The following is an 18,673-nucleotide window of genomic DNA, read 5'->3' as shown; positions in this document are numbered from 1 at the left end:
ATGCACCCCCAATTTTTTCTATTGCTGAAAGCTTTAGTGCTCTAACACTTTTGCTTTTGCTTTTAAAGCATGCAGCCACTGTAATGCATGCTTCTTTTAGCCAAATTATAAAAAGTGCACTTTTTACTGCTGCACATTACACTTGGCAAACATTTTTGGTTTCAGGGTTTTGAAAATTAAGGTGCACATTAGATTTGATGGCACACTAGACTTTAGATGCTAGTAAATGTGGATATGTTTGTTCTTCGTTTTCTTTTATTTGTATCTCTTTCGTGCCCATCCATCACTTTCCAAAATGACACAATGTTTTCTGAATATATTTATATGTTTAAGACCAATGGTTTATTCCACCTAGTCATTCACTGAGGCAAAGCATTCTGGGATCTTTTCAATGAAGGACATCTCATACCAGCCAAAATTTCACTGGCATCCCTAAATGGGAAAACAGCTATACAATGCAGGAGGTGGAAGCTTAATTTACCATTCATATGACATTATGAAAGCAATGGGAATGATGCGTTAAATGGTATAGAAGAATTGCTTTAATGATTACTTCGTTTAGTTCATGACAATACATTCATAAACGTCCAAGACATCTACTTTCCCTTTTTTGCTTTTCCCCTTTTTCCTTAGAAATGATGAAGTGAATTAGATCTGCCCAACAGGAATTCTTTCTACATGGTTCCTATACTGCTGGGTGAAATTCAATAAACATTTTATTGCTGGGCACTGCTCCTTCATTGTAAATTAAGAGGGAATGTGAATTTCTGCCAGGAGAAACTGGTCTGGAACTTATTTGGAATATTTAGCATACATACAGAAAATAAGAAAATGTCTGAAAATGAACATGCAGACTGTTGCCATTAATAAACACCACAACTGAGTCTTTTAGCTTCCATTTGTTCTGTTTTGTTTTGTTTTAATATGGAGCAAAAATTGTTATTTCAAAGTCTAATTTCAAAGCACAAATAAGCTGATAATTCTTGGAACACTGCAAACTGTTATTTATTAGAAAGAGTTATATTTTAAATAATCAGAAAACGTATTTCTGAGTATCAAGGAATGAAACTATTCGTCGTCTTTTACCCATCCAATAGGGAGTGTATGCGGTTAGGGAAGTAGATTTATTTGATTCACTGACCAATTTCAGTGTTATTTCTGTGTTTTATTCTTGGTAGGGGTTTTGATAGTGTACATTGTATTGAATGCTGGGGCGGTTCTGAGCCATCTATTTATTGAAAGATTACCAACAGCTGCAGCTTGAGGGCAATGAGTAGAGGAATGGCTTAGCTTCCCTGGGTCTCAAGGTCAAGCTGCTGGTATCTCCCAAACCATTCTGCTTTACAAATCGCACCTTCTCTTCCCTTCTCCTTATTATATGTAGACTCCATACGGTTAATTGCCAATTCTTTGCCGATATTATTGCACTATAAATGAAGGCCATTGTAATTTAACTCCTCTTCATGCTACTGTGATAGACTTTGGATTTGCACCTTAATCAACAGAGGAACACCTGCTGATTAGAAATCTCAATGTTACTCTTGAACTGTCGTTTTAAGCTTGCATTTGCACTTTACACAGTGCACTTTACAATCTTCGTCAATAATGGTCAAATGGCCGGAGAGAACTGGAGATGGTTTTATGAATCAGAGAAGTGGAGCTACAACAACGATGAAAGTGATGCATTGATAATTGGCTGGGGCAATGATATGCTACATAACAGTGCAATATTACAGTGTCGGGATGTGAAGAACGGGGGTGGGAGGGAGGGGGAGGGTTCCAGTCCTCGGGGGGCCCCCATAGAGGTGATGATGGGGAGGGGGAGATACGGGAAAGGGAGAGTTAAGAAACCAATTCGGCCAATTCGTGAACAAATCCTGAAGAAAATTCCAAAATGTTCTCCTGACTTGGTAAACGTGGGTTCCAAGGTAGACGGTCCTCCTGGATTGAAGGTGGTGCTGTTGAACGCCAGATCTGTCAATGGGAAAACATCAATCATCCAGGATTTGATACTGGAGGAAAAGGCAGATCTGGCGTGCATCACGGAGACCTGGTTGGACGAGGCTGGAGGGGTGAATCTCACCCAGCTTTGCCCACCAGGTTATGCTGTGCAGCACCAACCGAGACCCGGGGGGTGGGGAGGCGGAGTTGCAATAGTCTATAAAGATTCCATCTCCTTGATCAGAGGCCCAGCCTTACAGTCGACCTTGTTTGAATGTGTCCACCTGAGGTTAGGAGACCGGGACAGAATAGGGCTGTTGTTGGTGTACCGACCACCCCGCTGCACCTCAACCACCCTACCTGAGCTTGCAGAGTTGGTCTCAGGCCTGGCATTGGAGTCCCAGCGGCTTGTGGTGCTGGGGGACTTCAATGTACATGCGGAGTCCACTCTTTCAGGAGCGGCTCAGGACTTCATGGCCACCATGGCAACTATGGGGCTGTCCCAACTAGTATCTGGCCCTACCCACTGTGCTGGACACACTTGACCTGGTCTTCTGTCAGGGCTGGGAAGAAGGTGGCGGTGTGGAGGAGCTGTCAATCTCTCCTTTGCCATGGACCAACCACCATCTGATCAGGCTTAGACTTGTTGCAACTTCTAACCTCCGCAGGGGTGGTGGACCCATTAAGATGGTCCACCCCAGGAGGCTTATGGATCCAGAAGGACTCCTGATGGCTCTTGGGGATGTTTCCGCTGCCTTGGATGGTGATTCTGTCGATGCCCTGGTCGCTCACTGGAATAGGGAGCTGACTAGGGCAGTAGACACGATTGCTCCGGAGCGCCCTCTCTTAAATCGCCGAGCGAAACCTGCCCCTTGGTTCAACGAGGAGCTGGTGGAGCTAAAGCGAACAAGGAGATGGCTAGAGAGCATGTGGAGGAAAAAGCCCAGCGAGCCAAACCGAACACGTTTACGCCTTTATCTAAGGGCGTATGGTGCGGCAATAGAGGCCACGCAAAATGCTTTCTACTCGGCCAATATTGCGTCCGCAAGGAACCGTCCGGCAGAGCTGTTCCGAGTAGTCAGAGGGTTGTTGAATCCCACCTCGAGTGGGTCCCCTGACGACTCGGCAGCGTGCTGTGAAGCATTTTCTCAGTTCTTTGCGGACAAAGTCGCTTTGATCCGCACGGGCTTTGACACCACATTAACTGCAGTCTCTGAGGATGTAACTCATGCATCTGCTTGTCCAATTTTGTTGGATTCGTTTCAATCTGTTCAACTCGATGAGGTCATGAGGGTTCTGGGAGAGGCGAGACCTACCACATGCATTCCTAGACCCCTGCCCTTCCTGGCTGGTAAAAGAAGCCAGAGGGGGTTTGGCAGAGTGGGTAAAGGTGGTGGTTAATGCCTCCCTTTGGGAAGGCAAGATTCCAGCCAGCTTAAAACAAGCTGTCATCAAACCGCTGTTGAAAAAACCATCACTAGACCCCACTCAATTCGTCAACTTTCGGCCAGTTTCCAATCTCCCCTACTTGGGCAAAGTCCTGGAACGTGTGGTGGCCTCGCAACTCCAGGAATTCCTGGTGGACACAGATTATCTAGATCCATCACAGTCTGGCTTTAGGCCGGGACATGGTACTGAGACAGCCTTGGTCGCCTTAGTTGATGATCTGCACCGGGAACTGGACAGGGGGAATGTGTCCCTGTTGGTTCTGCTGGACCTCTCTTCGGCCTTCGATACCGTCGACCACGGTATCCTTCTGGGACGCCTCACGGGAATGGGTCTTGGGGGTACTGCCTTGCAGTGGCTCCGGTCCTTTCTCGAGGGTCGCTCCCAGAAGGTGTCACTAGGGGACTCCTGCTCGACTCCTTGGCCATTGCACTGTGGAGTCCCGCAGGGCTCAATACTATCCCCTATGTTGTTTAACATATACATGAAGCCGTTGGGAGAGATCATCCGGAGTTTTGGGGTGCGATGTCATCTGTACGCAGATGATGTCCAACTCTATCACTCATTTCCACCTACCACTAAGGAGGCTGTTCAGGTCATGAACTGGTGCTTGGCCGCTGTCTCGGACTGCATGAGGGACAACAGATTGAAACTAAATCCAGACAAGACAGAGGTACTCCTGGTCAGTCGTAAGACCGAACAGGGTACGGGGTTACAGCCTGTGCTGGACGGGGTCACACTCCCCCTGAAAGCTCAGGTACGCAGTCTGGGAGTTCTACTGGATTCATCGCTAAGCTTGGAACCCCAGGTCTCAGCGGTGGTCAGGGGAGCATTTGCACAATTAAAACTTGTGCGCCAGCTGCGTCCGTACCTTGGGAGGGCTGACTTGGCCACGGTGGTACACGCTTTGGTTACATCCCGCTTAGACTACTGCAACGCTCTCTACGTGGGGTTGCCTTTGAAGACTGCCCGGAAGCTGCAGCAAGTCCAACGCGCGGCAGCCAGATTGCTAACGGGGGCTGGGTACAGGGAGCACACCACTCTGCTGTTACGCCAGCTCCACTGGCTGCCAATTAGCTTCCGAGCACAATTCAAAGTGCTGGTGTTGACCTATAAAGCCCTAAACGACTCCGGCCCTGTTTACCTCTCCGAACGTATTCTCCCCTACGTACCATCAAGACTACTAAGATCGTCTGGAGAGGCCCTGCTCTCGGTCCCGCCGGCCTCGCAAGCGCGCCTGGTGGGGACGAGGGACAGGGCCTTCTCGGTGGTGGCCCCGTGACTTTGGAACTCTCTCCCTCTGGAGGCCAGAACCGCCCCATCCATCCTAACATTTAGGAAACAGGTGAAGACGTGGCTGTGGAGTCAGGCCTTCGATGAATGAGGACCCTGGATGGAAGTTGATGTAGATCCATCTTAATAGGATGACTGACCACTGTAGTTTTATATATAGTGTTTTTAAAGTTGTTTTTGTAATTGTGATATATGATATTTTAATGAGTGTATATGTTTTTTATGGCTGGAAACCGGGCTGAGTCCCTCAATGAGGTTGAGAAGCTCGGTATAGAAAACTGTGAAATAAATAAATAAATAATAAATAAATAAATAAATTCGCACTTGAGGATTATCACTAGATGCTTCAATTATGTGAATTTTGCTTTTCACACACCAAATTAAGAAAGTACTGCTATCAAGTATGCTATATTGTGAACAGAAAAAATGTCCTCTAATTATATGAAGACACATACCTAGGCTATGGAAGTCTATTTCAGATTTTGAGGAGTCATTTTGGAAAAAGTAGGGATAATTACCTCCTTTTAATTAAACTATAATGGACTTGCAAATATTCCTTCAAGTCTCTCAGAATGCCCTTGTTTGGTGGATATTTCTTGTGAATGGAATGCTATCTATTTGTTCATTTGTTTTCCTTCTCAAAAAAGAGGTATTTGAGAAATATAAGAGTAAACTATCATAGACTAAAATTTCTAAAGGTCTACTGGTGGCCTTAACCCTCACAAGCACACCTATACATGCAAAATTGTGCCCTCCCCCCATAATGCAAACAAAAATATGTAGTTTCACTTGCTCCTTCTCAACCATAAACAAAACATGAGAAAAAGCTGAAGAAGCTGGGTATATTCAAATTGGTGAAGAGAAGACTGAGGGGATCACATGATTGTATTTAAATATCTCAAGGCTTATCACAGAGAGGTAGGGAGAGTCCTGTTCTCAGCTGTCTCAAAAGTTAGGACCAAGTTTAATCATTTTCTATTACAGGAGCATAGAGTTAAATTGAATAGTGGAAGAAATTACTTGATAGTAAGAGCAGTTTGTCAATGGAATCAATTGCCTATAGAGGTGGTGGGTTCTTTCCTGGACATCTTCAGAAAGAGGCTAAACATTTACCTGCTGGACATGCTGCAGCTGAAGATTCTGCATTTAGAGGAAACATGATGAACCATGTGGTATCTTCCAACACTTAAGTCCTATGATTCACAACACATAAAATCTGAAAGCTAGCTGAGATTTTCTCACTAGCTTTTCCCCAGTTTATTTGTCGTGTCAGGGCAACCAGTCAATTATATTACATTTCTAACAGAACAAAGCAAACAAATAGACAAAATACAAAATGTGTGAGTTTGGTAGTTGATTAAATGTCCTTTGACCAGTATCTGGCCACTCGGAGTGCTTCTGGTGTTGCTGCAAGAAGCTCCTCCATTGTGCAGCAGGTGGTCTGTAGTTTGCTCTTCTCCACACTCGCATGTCGAGGATTCCACATTGTAGCCCCATTTCTGAAGGTTGGCTCTGCATCTTGTGGTGCCAGAGCGCAGTCTGTTCAGCGCCTTCCAAGTCGCCCAGTCCTCTGTGTGCCCAGGGGGGAGTCTCTCATTTGGTATCTGCCATTGGTTGAGGTTCTGGGTTTGAGCCTGCCACTTTTGGACTCTTGCTTGCTGAGATATTCCAGCGAGTGTCTCTGTGGATCTTAGAAAACTATTTCTAGATTTAAGTCGTTGACCTGCTGGCTGATACCCAAACGGGATGAGCTGGAGATGTCTCTGCCTTGGTCCTTTCACTATTGGCTGCTACTTCCTGGTGGATGTCAGGTGGTGCAATACCGGCTGAGCAGTGTAATTTCTCCTTTTTCTTTTTTTCCCCACTGAAAACTCATGAATAAGTAAACTTTTTTCAAATTAAGGAATAATTCACATGAAAGCATAAAAGATGATTCCCAATAAGGCACATCACAGTTGATTACATATGTCTGAAGTTGTGTGTTGCTCTGGAATTTTGGGAAACCTTTGGAGTATCCTGAGACTTTTGTTAATGAAGTTCAAGACTGCATTAATGCCAAATCAGCTACCTCACCAGACAGCTGCTGGTGTCATTGCGCTTCGTTGCAGGGTGTGGGGAACCTGGTGCCCCATGCCCCGTATTGTCCAAATCCTGGAAAGTGAAGGGAACTATTTTAATTGGCAAAATGTGGTGACTCTTAAAAAGACAATTAGTCTCCGTAAGGTTTGAAGCTAAAATCCTTTATTTCTCAAGTGCGGCCGCACCAGACAGAAACAGCCAGACAATCAGATGTCTATCAAAGGGCTGCCTGTCCCATTTGATCTTTCCAATTTCATTCTTATACCCTTTTCCTGCCATGTCATGAACAGACCATGAACAGATCCACCCCTCTTCCAAACTTCCTTCCAAAAACATGTTCTTTCACCTCCTTCCTCTTGAAGCCTACCAGAACTGATTCCCTTTCACCTACTTAGAGCCTCTCTCATTCATGTTATGACTGCAAATTGTTGGATGTCATCCTGTCCCCCGTCCTTCAGCTCTGCATCCTGTTCTTTCCCATTCTTTTCCAAAACTGTCTCTCTTCTTGCCCTTGCTCCTTTCTATGACAAAGGACAAGGCTCTTCCTTAGGCTTTGCAGTTTTCAGCATTTCCTAATAAGCTCTAATAATTTCCTAATCAGCTCCATTCACCCCTTCAAAAGGTTGATCAGATGGGGGAAAGTGTGTGCATGATGAATGCAGCTTCTATGGCAACACGGGAGCCCTTCCCTGTTGCCCTGGCAGTGGCATGTATCAGCTCCTCCCTACTTCACCCACAGAGCAATTCTTTCTTTTTTTTCTTTTTCCCTTTTCCCCTCCTAAAGCCCCCCTTCTCCTCTTTTATCTTATCTTGTAGCAAAATCAATACAATTATTTAATTTTTCCCCCAGACATCATGGGAATCACTTCATTCCTCTTTTAACTTTTAACTTACATGTCAACTTATTGTTTATTGCCAGTTTCCATAATTTCTTTTACCATTTTTCAATTTGTAGATTTATTTCCCTTTTCCAGTTCCTTGCTGTAAGCAACTTTGATACTGTTAATATGTTAGATATTTTGTCTTTTTCTTCTTTCTTTTTTTCAACTGTTTGCTATTATATAGTGATAACAAAGCAATACTGGGACTTCTTTCTATTTTTATATTCATAATATCTATCTCTTTGAATATCTTTCAGCAAAAATAGCTTACATATTTACATTGCCACCACATATATATGTTCCCACTTCTTGGCACCCTCTCCAACAGTTCTTTGAGTAATTTTCTTTTATATTTGCTATTTTTACTAGTGTTAGATACCATTTCCGCATCAATTTATAATAGTTTTCTTTAACACATATTGATATTTTTTTAATGTCTTTATTACCATAATTGTGACTACTCCATATTGTTTAGTTTGATTCCTAAGACTTCTTCCCATACCTCCTTAGGGGTATTGTTTTTCTTCTTCTTCGTTTATTTCAATGATCTTATATATTTTACTAGTTATTCTTTGCAAATTTTTATGTTCTTCCATATTCCCTCCATTCTGTACTATTTGCTCAAACTGAGTGAGTTTACTTCCATTTCTGATAGTTTCTTAAACCATTGTTCTAATTGTAAACAGTGGAATTTTATTTCCCCAAATTCCTCGGTCATCATTTCCTTCCTCATATCAACCTTTATCCAACTCCCTATTTTATCTCATAGTTTTTTTTATCCATTTCATATTTTTAATTTTTTTGGGAATTTCCTTTTATTATAATTGGGGTTATTATTGAGCCTTCTGTCATTAACTTTTTTCCTATATTTGTTCCATATTTCTAATATGTTACTCAGCACTGGGATTCAAATTTCTCAAATTTCTTTTCTTATTGAATCTTTAAAAATATATTCCAAATATTTTTCTCCATTTCCTCTTAATCCAATTTTAACCATTCTAAAGCCTCTTTATTTGTCATTCCTTCTATAACAAATCTCAAACTTTTTGCTTCATAATAGTTTTTTATATTGTAGTTCTACTTTTTGTGATCTGTATCATAAAGTGTTCAATCAAGGTGCCATTAGATTCAGTGGTGCAGTAGACTCTAGTAAATATGGCATCTGTTATTTCCTATTGACACAAGTTAGCACATGTCTAAATCTTTTTAAAAGAAGATTATTTAAGATAAAAATTTAAATTTCACACAATCCTGCTACTCATTTTCTTAACTCAAGCTTTCCTCTGTCTACACAGGCAAATGGTGCTCAAAGGTATAATAGCATGTTAAAGAGCACAATTTTCTGCTGAAGAAATATGCTTCTATATTCTATTTGCATAGTGTAAGCATTCAAAAGGTAGCTTACTTTAAAGGTTGGGCTGAGTACATCTTGTGCATTAGCCATCAATTTTGGGTTCCTAATAGTGACTGCTAATACCTAAGATGACGAATTAACAGATGTTTTTCAAGCTGTTTATTCATTTCAGACCTCATTGACTTCAACCTATTCATGATAAAAACAACACACAATTAAAAAAAAGATCCCAGCCATACAAAAAATAAAAAACTAACCCCAAAAGTAAAGAAACCTTATGAAGATTTCTAATTAGAACTACAGGAAAGGAGATTCCAACTGAACAGGAAGGAAGTTCCAGCAGTGGAAATCTCTGCCCCAGAGTGTGGTTTGAAGGGTTTTAAACAGAGGCTGGATGACCATCTGTTGGAGGTGCTTTGAATGCCGTTTTCCTGCTTCTTGGCAGGGAGTTGGACTGGATGGCCCATGGTGTCTCTTACAACTCTATGATTGATTCTATGTATGAAGACAGCATAGTGTGTTTTGCCTTTAAAAAAAAGAAAACAAATAAACAGGAAAGTCGAATAGATAGAGTGACTTGTGTCATCACCAGGAAAAGAAAACAGTGCCAATAAAATATTGGTACTGCTGCTAATTTTATATGTTGTGTTTTGAAAGCCAAGTGGGAGAAGGAGAGGCTTCTACTAATCATTGGCTGCAGTCCTGTTGGTGCTTGGCCATTGTTGTCTGATTTGCACCATACACATTCACTTCATAAAATTAAAAATGTGTTGGTAGTGCTGAAAATGCACATTCTTAGTCAATCATTTGCAACCAATTTACTGAGTATCAGTTGTATATTATTTATTTATGCAACTTTGTCATTCAACAAAAGGTTTATGCAATACAGTTGCAAGGTTGTCCATAGCAAAAAGATAATAAAGAATATCACATGGTATATGAGAAATCAGAAATTTAATTTAAAGTTTAAAATTTTGGCCTGAATTTCTTGAAGTTGAAAAATTATTATGGTTTTGATGGATTCATTTCAATTGGTGAAACCCGAGGATGTGGACAAGATACTTGGAGGAATGAGGCCTACCACATGCATCCTAGACCCCTGTCCATCCTGGCTTTTGAAGCAAGCCAGAGGGGGATTGGCCGAGTGGGTAACGGTGGTGGTTAACGCCTCCCTTTGGGAAGGCAACATTCCAGCGAGCTTAAAACAAGCTATAATAAAATCGCTGTTGAAAAAACCATCACTGGACCCCACTAAATTCGACAACTATCGGCCAGTTTCCAATCTCCCCTTTTTGGGCAAAGTCCTGGAACGTGTGGTGGCTTCACAACTCCAGGTATTCTTGGACGACACGGATTATCTGGATTCAGCGCAGTCTGGCTTTAGACCGGGACATGGAACCGAGACAGTCTTGGTCGCCTTAGTGGATGATCTACGCCGGGAGCTCGACAGGGGGAGTGTGTCCCTGTTGGTTCTGCTGGACCTCTCAGCAGCCTTCGATACCGTCGACCACGGTATCCTTCTGGGACGCCTCGCGGGAATGGGCCTTGGAGGAACTGTTTTGCAGTGGCTCCAGTCCTTCCTAGAGCGTAGATCTCAGAAGGTGTTATTGGGAGACACCTGTTCTACCTCACAACCATTGTCTTGTGGGGTTCCTCAGGGTTCAATCTTGTCTCCTATGTTGTTTAACATCTACATGAAGCCGTTGGGGGAGATCATCCGGAGTTTCGGGGTACGGTGTCATCTGTACGCAGATGATGTCCAACTCTGTCACTCCTTCCCACCTGCTACTAAGGAGGCTGTCGAGGTCCTGAACCGGTGCTTGGCCGCTGTAATGGTCTGGATGAGGGCTAACAAATTGAAATTGAATCCAGGCAAGACAGAGGTACTCTTGGTCAGTTGTAAGGCCGAACAGGGTATAGGGTTACAGCCTGTGTTGGACGGGGTTACATTCCCCCTGAAGACGCAGGTTCGCAGCTTGGGTGTGATCCTGGACTCATCGCTGAGCCTGCAACCCCAGGTTTTGGCGGTGACCAGGGGAGCATTCGCACAATTAAAAGTTTGCACCAGCTGCGCCCGTACCTTGGGAAGTCTGACGGCCACAGTAGTCCACGCGCTGGTTACATCCCGTATAGATTACTGCAACACTCTCTACGTGGGGTTGCCTATGAAGACTGCTCGGAAGCTACAAATGGTCCAACGATTGGCAGCCAGGTTGTTAACAGGAGCGGCACTCAGGGAGCACACCACTCCTCTGTTGCGCCAACTCCACTGGCTGCTAATCTGCTACCGGGCACAATTCAAAGTGCTGGCTTTAGCCTTTAAAGCCCTAAACGGTTCTGGCCCGACCTATCTGTCCGAACGTATCACTCCCTATGAACCAGTTAGGACATTAAGATCGTCCGGGGAGGCCCTGCTTTCGATCCCGCCAGCCTCACAAGCACGACTGGCGGGATGAGAGACAGGGCCTTCTCAGTGGTGGCCCCTCGGCTGTGGAATGCCCTTCCCGCAGGCATTAGATCGGCCCCCTCCCTGCTGGCGTTCAGGAGAAGAGTGAAGACCTGGCTCTTTGAACAGGCGTTTAATTAAGCAGTGCAATTAATTGATTGATCTTGGAACTTGGAATAATGGACGAGGAGATCGGATTACGACTTTACTGATGAGACGTGATGTACTAGTTATACGGATGTATTGATGTTATATTGATGCACTGATGTATTGTCATATTGATGTAGTTGCCTAGTTATTGTTTTAATGCTAATGTTGTGCACTTTGTATATTGACTTGGTTGTAAACCGCACTGAGTCGCCTACGGGCTGAGAGAGAGCGGTATACAAAAAAAGTAAATAAATAAATACATAAATAAATTACAGATTTGCTGACAGAATAAAAAACCTAATGTTACTTTATTATCCTACTAGCTGTACCCGCCACGCGTTGCTGTGGCCAAACTTTGCTCCCTCTTCCTTTCCTTCCTTCCTTTCCTCTATTTCTTTCCCCTCCTATTTCTCTTCTTTCTTCCATCTCTACCTGTTTCTTTTCCCCCTTCTTTGCTCTTTGGTTGCATCCTTCCTTCTCTCCTTCCTTCCTTTTTTCCTTCCCTGTTTTTTGTTCCTTCTCTCCTTCTTTCCCTCTTTTTTTCCTTTCACTTTTTTATTTCCTTCTCTCCTTCCTTCCTTTTTTCCTTCCCTGTTTTTCGTTCTTTCTCTCCTTCTTTCCCTCTTTTTTTCCTTTCACTTTTTATTTCCTTCTCTCCTTCCTTGCTTTTCTTTCTTTATTTCCTTTCTTCTTTCCTTCCCACCTTGTCTCCTTCCTTCCTTCCCCCTTTCCCTCCTTTATTCCTTCCCTCTTTCCCTCTTTATTTCTTGACTGTCCCTTCCATTTAATTTGTATTATATAGTAATATTATATAGTAATATTATATATATATATATATATATATATATATATGTAACATATTATATAGTACTCTATATAACAATATGTAAAATATTGTATTTATATCTTACATAGAAAGAAGGAAAGGAAGAAGGAAGGAAGGAGAGAAAGAAGGGAAGGAAAGGAAAGATGGAGGGACAGGAAGGAAGGAAAGGAAGGAGAAGGAAGGAGGCAAAGGAAGAAAGGGGTGAAGAAAGGAGGGAGGGAAGAAAATGAAGGGGAAGGAAATGAAGAAAGGGAAAGAAGGAGGAAAGGAAGGGAGGGAGGGAGGAAAGGAAGGAAACGAAGAAGAAAGTAGTGAAAGAAGGAAAGGAAGGAGAAGGAAGGAGGGAGGGACAGGAAGGAAGGAGGAGGGGAGGAAAGGAAGGGGAAGGAAGGAAGAAAAGGAAAGAAAGGGAGGGAGGGAGGAAAGAAAGGAAGGGAGTCCTTTCAGGTGGAGTGTGGCAGAGGCAGCTACCTCCTGTGTGTGTGTGTGTGAAATGTGTGCTCGTGTTGCTAGAGACAGGCGAGCAGGTCAGACAGAAAGGAAAGAGTTAAAAAAAGAAAGAAGGGTCTACAGAAAGTTCATTCCCCACCCGCCGGCCTCTTCCAACAGGGAAAGGTAGTGGAGGAGGAGACCGCCCTCCTGGCATAGCAGGGAAAGAAAAGGGGCTCCATGCGGCAAGCCTCCCCCTCCACTCCCATGGTGCCCACTCTCGCTTGTGTGTGTGTGTGTGTGTGAGCCATGCTCGCATGACTGGCTCCTCAAGCTTTAACGGCCGGATGTTTCCCTGCGAGGGGGAGGGGGCATGGCCATGGGTGTCTTTGTAGACATGCAGTTTCCCCTTTGTGGACATGTAGTTCAGAAGTCCTTTCTGCTTTTTGTTTTTGTGGGTTTTTTGAGTGGAGAACATACATTGGGTTGTTAGGTGTATCGTGTCCAAATTTGGTGCCAATTCATCCAGGGGGTTTTGAGTTCTGTGAATACCACAAATGAACATTACATTTTTATTTATATAGATATATACATGAATAAGACTAGAAATTTTGGTTAAAAAAATCACCCCGAAAAACCTGGGTTAACTTACACATGCGTCAGGCTGAGTACTAAGGTTGTGCATGGATCCATTTTCAAAAATGGTCTTCAGCTGGTTTGGATGCCTGTAAAGGCATGGGTTCCACCGTCGTTTTTCCCCCCGCCCCAAACAGAACAGTGGTTGCCAAAAAAATGTCTGCTTTGTGTTTCTTTCAGTTACACGTGGAGTGAAGAGAGGGAGACAGCTGTTATAGGGCGAAGGATCCCAGAAAGGCTGTTTTCTTAAGCCCTTGTCTTAATCTAAGTATCCTTGAAAGACAGAAAGGATCACAGAAAAGGTTGTTTCTTTAGTCCAATGCTGGAAAGGGAAGACTCGTAAGTTCCCCATTGCTGCCAATGGACCATATCTTCCCAGATGTTTCAGTTGCCAAGCCAAAAGTGACTTTTTTTCCCCATTAGCTGATTTCAGGAGACTTCTGAAAACATATCCAGGTATGAATTTTAATTTAATCTTTTAAACTGTATATTTTAAAAATCTGTCAAATATGAATTGGTTATAATGTGAATATGTTGGGCTGTGTTCAGTTGTCTGATTATCTTTGTTGCTTGTGTAAATATAAATTGGATTCTATTTTTTGGTTTATGTTATTTTGTATTTTTATACGGCATTGAATGTTTATGCCCCTCTATATGCTTTAAGCCACCCTGAGTCCTCACTGGGGAGATAGGTGGGATAGAAATAAAGTCTCATTCATTCATTTATTCTTAGCCATGTGTCCTGCCAATACAGATTAATATACCTGCTCATTACTGTCTCCCCACCTCTTGAACTCCCTCCTTAAAGAATTAAAAATGGCCTCCTCTCTCCTCTCCTTTGAAAAGCTTTTTAAAACACATCTATGCACTTTAGCTTATGGAGAGGAGGAGCACCTTGGTATCTGTCCCAATCTAATCCAATGGCAATGAATACATCCGGCGTCTAAATTCAGAAAAATGACATCATATGATGACACGTTCATTTATTGTTTGTATGAACATCTGACACTTACTTACAGACACATCTGCCTGAAGATCTAAGTGGAGAGTATCCCCAATGTTGATGCACTACATGCTGAGATAACAAGAACAGGAATAAAGATCGCCTTAAAAGTAAAATATCTAGGAGTAATAATCGCTCCCAGCAATATCCACTTGATTAGGAACAACTACGAGAAGAAATGGTCAGAAATAAAAACCAAACTACAGAAATGGGAACACATGAACCTCTCCCTAATGGGGAAAATAGCGGTAATAAAAATGAACATTCTGCCAGACGTATTGTTTACATTTCAGACATTTCCGATACTTAGATCTAACACACTGATACAAAAGTGGCAAAAAGACATAACTAAATTCCTGTGGGGAGGTAAAAAACACAGGATAAGTGCCAAATATCTGATAGATGACACAAAAAGAGGAGGCCTTGCCCTACCGGAACTCCAACTTTACTACGACGCCGCAGCCCTAATTTGGCTACGAGATTGGATAAAATTAGAAAAAAAGAAGATCTTGGCCCTAGAAGGATATGACATTACACAGGGATGGCATGCCTATCTCTGGAGGGAGAGGGGAAATAAAGAAAAACTTTTCAGGAACAACCCAATAAGAGCTGCACTAATCCATACCTGGAATAAGTACAAAAACAAAATATACCAAAGAACACGGATGTGGTTCTCCCCCAATGAGGCCTACCATAAAAGAGAAATACCAAGAAGTATATGGCTAACGTATAACCAACTATTAAAAATCAAAGGACAAGAAATAGAGCTTAAGTCACAGGAAGAACTAGCCTCAATAGACAGCACCATCTCTTGGTTTCAATATCATCAGATCAAGGAAAATTACAAAATAGACAAAAAGAAAGGCTTTGAAACAAAGAAAACCTTTTGGGATAAAATACTAGATACTGAAACAAAAATCTTAAGAAAAATCTACAATCAACTCCTACTATGGGCCACGGAAACTGATTTAATAAAAACTAATATGATAAGTTGGGCAAGAGACTTAGGCCACCCAATACCTCTTGCGAACTGGGAAGAGATCTGGAACAAAAAGATAAAATACACGTATGCTACGGACCTCAAGGAGAGATGGTACAAGACCTTCTACAGATGGTACTTGACCCCGGGGACGCTTGCAAAGATCTCCAAAAACAGAATAAAAGATCTATGCTGGAAATGCGAAAAAGAAAAAGGCAAATACTTGCACATGTGGTGGAACTGCAAAAAAATCAAAAGCTATTGGATGGAAATACATAAAGCAATAGAAAAAATTCTCAACATAAAATTTGAGTTAAAACCAGAAGCATTATTACTAGGACTTTTGGACATCAAAATAGATAAGAACAAAGATAAGATCTTCTTTCACCTAATAGCTGCCGCGAGAATGACCCTAGCAAAAAGATAGAAATCAAAAGAGGTACCGACAGTTGAACAATGGACAACAAAAATAATGGATTTAATAAATATGGACATACTCACACAAAAAATTTCTCAAAACTACATAAAACCCAAGGTGACAGACTGGAGCGCGGTGCTGGAATTTATAAGAGAGGAAAATGAGAAGATATACATAATGGACCTATAAAAGGAATTCAGAAATTAATTAAAGGAAAAAAGAAAAATTATTGAATCAAGCAATAGGTATATGAAGGTGTACTGGGCTATATGTTCAAGAATAGAAGTCGAATACGAAATATACACTATGTATAGATCAACAAAAATGTACACTATTGTAAAACTGTAGGAAAGATATGCCACCCTGGAAGATCCTGGAAGTACTCACCCCATTCCTATTTGTACCCCCCCCTTCCCTCACCCCTCCTTCCTTCCCCCCTCCCCAACTTATCCCACCACTCTTCCTCCATGTCCCTTTTTTTAACTGCAATTTTTGTAAAACAAAAAACCAATAAAAATATTATTTAAAAAAAAGGATACTACGCACATGAAAGTTCTCCTTTCTATATAGAACTGTGCTCAGAATTTCTGACTGAGGATGAACACTATGAGTTGGAAACAGATAATTAATTATTGAGGTTAAGCATGATTGAATCAATATGACAAATTAGTCATTACTTAAGTCCCACTAGATTAAATTTGTTTCAGGTAAGGCAATTGGAATCTAAATTGACATGTGTATAACACATACACAGGGTGAGGGGACATATGTAAAAGACACATTAGTAATGGTAGCAAACTTGCTGCTTTCACATCATATGTTCATCTGCATATATTTAATGTACTTTTGAATAATAATAATAACAACAACAACAACATTGATGCATAGCCAGAGTATTTTTCACAATTATCTTACTATGTTGGGCAGTTAATAATAATGAAAAAACAGCCTCCTTATTTAGTTTGATTATAAAATGTTTAACAACAAAATAATTACAGTTTATGAAAGCATACATACATACTTTTGAGCATCGCATGGAACTCTCTATACGTTATCAGAGCTGAATGATGGTTGTTGTTTCCCATGTGATCCTGATTCAAAAGAGCAAAATCGCTATTTGCTTCCATGATGGCATAGGAAAGCATGAAGATCCTCACGGAGGGGGGGGGAGGTAAAGTAAGGTTTCTTCTTAATTCCACATTCCAAACACATCACCTGATTAAAAACATAGGATCATTCATTATGCTTAGAGAATCTCCATGGCTTACTCTTCACACACCTCACCCAGAACTCTTTTTGAGATGTTCGCTACACTGAGGAAGAGCATGAGCGAGGGGGAGGGAGGGAGAGAGATATATATTTCAGTCTTCTGCTGTCACATACCGCATGGCAGAAATAGCAGCCATTCCATCTTCCAGAAAGTGTTGTGCAATAGAGAGAGCAATTGTGTCTTAATTCCCATAGGAACTGCAACACAATAGCCTGAAGCACTGGAAACCTTCTGGATTCAAAATCCATCTTTTAGGTCAATTTGGAACACTTCATTTTTAAGTGGCAGAGGCTGACTGAAGGAGCAGATATAGGAATTATGGCTGGAGGATGGGAAAGCACTGTAATTGACTTGACCACTTTAGCTTGTTTTACTTACAGCACTTTTTCATCCCTTGCTACCTGTGCCAAGAAGCATCCATTGTAGACAAAAACAATCTGTCAAGAAAAAGCACCCTTGTTAAATTTTACTCCTTGGGTCCATTGTTACTGGAAGCACTCACTCTTTAAACACTTTTACCATTATTTTTTTCACCCAGGTTCTTTCAACCGTAACTAGGATTGTACAACTGTGGAGCTGTCTGCATTTGTCTTGAGCACCGAGAGCATAAATCACAGCACCACCAGTCTTTGGCAGTCAATCGAGGAGAAAACACTGTCTGAATCCAAGCTGTCTTCTTTAACAATCTCTGAGACTGATGATTGATAAAGAAGCCCTGTAATTATGGCCACTTTGGTAAGCTGCATCTCTAGTTGCCACCAGGTTTATGCTAAAGCAAAATTTGAGATAGATTTGGGAGATTCTACAAGACATTTTTGGAAGCTCTGGAAAAAGCATAAGTAATTTGCTAAACCTAGACAGTTTTTGCATCAGATATGCTACATTTCTAAGATGTCATCACATTTTTCAAGATGTATTTTGAAGGTTTCTGGAGAAATAAATTAGAATAGCAAGTGAAAAATTATCTTTCTTGGGAATTGCTTCTCAGATGAAGTATCTAATGTATTTCTAAAGGACCATCATTATTTTATACTCTCCATTTATTTATTTATTTATTTATTAGATGCACTTATTGACCGCCATTCTCAGCCCTTACGGGCGACTCATGGCGGTGTACAGTACACATAAAAAGACAGTTACAGAGGCCAGTATCAACAACATATGACTATACAACAAATACAAACTACATAAAAATCCGCTTCGTCTCTTAGTAGAATCATAGCCAGCCATATGAAAAGCAAGGAATATACTCCAAGGACTTAACATAATTTTACTGATATTAACAACACACATTATTGGGATTTATTGATTTTGAGTCAAATTATCTTTAAACAGAAGCCATATGTAATACAAGGTCATTTATGATTTTTTCCCATCTTGGCACAAAGTCAGAAGATGCTGTTGGTTTACAATAAACGATTGGTGATAATCATCATTGTTGTCATCCTGCCCATCATACTATGAAGTTCCTTCTCCCCTAGGCTTTTGCCCCCTGATCACTGATTAACAAAGTAGAAATTAT

The 18,673-nt window shown here is 41.6% G+C and overlaps 1 long non-coding RNA gene across 1 annotated transcript in view; it reads left to right on the top strand.

Moving 5' to 3' along the window:
- The window catches only part of LOC132774422 (uncharacterized), a 45,842-nt gene extending 27,922 nt beyond the window's left edge, over window positions 1-17,920 (top strand). Inside the window, exons 3-4 of the long non-coding RNA XR_009631395.2 lie at window positions 13,662-13,937; window positions 17,690-17,920. This is a non-coding gene — a long non-coding RNA (uncharacterized lncRNA). The remainder of the gene's footprint in view (window positions 1-13,661; window positions 13,938-17,689) is intronic.
- The last annotated feature ends 753 nt before the right edge of the window (window positions 17,921-18,673 follow it).

Source organism: Anolis sagrei, chromosome 4 (assembly GCF_037176765.1).
Source record: "Anolis sagrei isolate rAnoSag1 chromosome 4, rAnoSag1.mat, whole genome shotgun sequence".
In the NCBI taxonomy this organism is placed as follows: Eukaryota; Metazoa; Chordata; class Lepidosauria; order Squamata; family Dactyloidae; genus Anolis; species Anolis sagrei.
Note: the sequence above shows the minus strand (reverse complement) of the source record. Positions and strands in the feature narration are given on the sequence as shown.